This window comes from Petromyzon marinus, chromosome 63 (genome assembly GCF_048934315.1).
Source record: "Petromyzon marinus isolate PM22_M1 ecotype Great Lakes invasive population chromosome 63, UKy_Petmar_22M1.pri1.0, whole genome shotgun sequence".
NCBI classification, from domain to species: Eukaryota; Metazoa; Chordata; class Hyperoartia; order Petromyzontiformes; family Petromyzontidae; genus Petromyzon; species Petromyzon marinus.
The window spans coordinates 3,021,298-3,023,895 of NC_133729.1; positions in this window are offsets into that span (position 1 = coordinate 3,021,298).

Consider the following 2,598-nt stretch of genomic DNA (forward strand, 5'->3'; position numbering starts at 1 on the left):
GACGTCACTCCACATGGGGCACCCTCCCCCCTCATTAATAATCATGAGGTGACGTCACTCCACATCGACCAGCACCCCTCATTAACAATCATGAACAGGTGACGTCCTCCGCAGGGATCTCCCCCCTCATTAATAATCATGAGCGGGTGACGTCACTCCACATGTAGCACCCCTCCTCGTTCATAATCATGAGCAGGTGACGTCACTCCACAACGAACAGCCCCCCACATTAATAATCATGAGCAGGTGACGTCTTCCAAATGGACACTCCCCACCATTAATAATAATTAGCGGGTGACGTCACTCCACATGGGGGGGGGGCGAGGCGCCTCCTCCCCCCTCCTTGGCGTCAACTGACAACCCTCACTACAAAGGCAGAACCCTCACGTCATCACGTGATCTCCGTAACGCTATTGAGACATCGAAGTAAAAAGGACGTCGTGATGAGCAAGGGATTATAACCTTAAAATGAAATAGGTCTGTGTCACCGCGCCCTTGCAAATTTCACACGAATTTATTGCAATGAATATATCACCTCGCGCTCTGTGCTTTTCGCTTGCAAGTTTCAGATTTACTGCAATACACCCGTCCTTGGACGGGCAAAAGGCTAGTCTCAGTATAGCGTGCCAACGTTGGGACGCTCTACTGGGGCGTTGCTGTAATCACCATGTCCTACAACAAGGCCGTAGCCATGGAGTCAATATTGGGGGAGGAACAAATCTTCCAAGGGGTCTAAATCTAAATTTGAAAACGAATTTCCTGCCTAAAATATAACAAAAAATTCACTAACACAGGATGGACTTTTTATTTATTTTTTACAATAACGTCTAATAGTGTTATTGTATTTACATTGCTCTGTTTTTTTTCTTTTTTACCTTTTCTTGTTTCATTGTATGTAATGGCAGAGATTCGGGATTAATAAAGTACAACCATAACCACAGTCATATAAACAGAAATCTATTTTATAGCAATATATTGGGGGGGGACATTTTGAGCATATTTGAATATTTGGGGGGGGGGGTGCCCCGGGATCCCCCCCCCCAATATATATTATAATTACGGCCTTGCCCTACAACGAATAGACAACGGCGGATCTCACCCAAGCAGCCGCACTGACCAGCGCGGTGAAGTATGGTCAAACAACCCCAGTGACCGACGCCCCATGGACGGGAGGAGGCATTCATTCAGCAGTGGATCGATCAAATGGCTGTAAAATGGCATGTGTGTCCAACGGCCCCTTGTGTTGAGACAGTACAACAGGTATATATGTATCGTGGGACCTTTATTGCTAGTATGAAAGCATAAAAAATAACAATAGTGTGTTACCCTTTTCTGGAAATAAAACACGTGTTAAGATGCTCAAACACCACCTTTTGCAAGGAATGAAGTCTGCACTAACCACACGTACATGTGATGAAAATGCAAACAAAACATGCATATATAATTATCAGAGCCTTGTTTTGTTTGCATCTTCACCACAATTACGCGTGGTTAACGCAAACTTGATTACCGTATTTTCCCGCATATAACCCGCGGGGTATATCACTTTTTACAAACAAAACAAGACCCTGCGGGTTATATGGAGGTGCGGGCTATCTCAAAAAATATTGTACACGTGTGACATGTCCATAACTCGTTACATTTGTTCATGGTAGAACTATCCACTGTGCAACACTTACCTTTGACTAAAGCACTGCTGAATAAACCACTCGCACTAAAATTGCACATGTTATCACGTTTTAAATTATTCGAATTTTTGTACAATGAAACGACAATATTTGAAGTAGGCGTACTGTGTTTACAGGCGACGAGAGAGGTGGGGGAGGGGGCAACGGCGTTACCGTAGTGCCGCTATTGTCTGCACATTGCGCAATCTACCAGTGCTAAATCTGTACTTATCTACCAGTTATGTGTTACTTATTTATTGGATATTTACTTTTGTTACTTATTTTAAGTTCACTCGTTTCCGGTTAGTTTGCTTTCTTTGTACACGTTATGATTTTAATGTTAACAATTGATAGTGGAATGTATTACAAATGTAAACTTCGTATTAATATGATGGAATGAAGCTGCGGTAACGACGTTAAAGATATGAATGCATGCGGGGTATATGCGTCTGCGGGTTATATGCGGGAAAATATGGTACTTGCAAAATGTTGAGATATACTTGCATACACCATAGGTAGTTACATAATGCACAATGTGTTCTGTGTGTATGTTGAACTAGTTCTGTATGTATGTCGAACTTCAACGATCCTTCGTCCCTATAGCCTGCACAGAATGTTGGGGTAAGCGGGTGATAACGAGCACCTGCTATGGGCAGCACCACGCCCGACCGCCTTTGTGTCTCCGCAGTAATGATGTTTACGCGCCACACCGGGTATACACACTGCACACACCGGGGTGGGTGGCCAGCACCACGCCCGACCGCCTTTGTCTCCCCAGTGGCGATGTTTACACACCGCACCAGGTACACACACACGTGCACGCGCGTACACGCGCGCACACACACGTGCACGCGCACACACACACACGCGTGCGCGTGTGCACACGAGTAAAGTGTTGCCGCTCTTCCTGCTGCTGCTGTTCATTATTCAT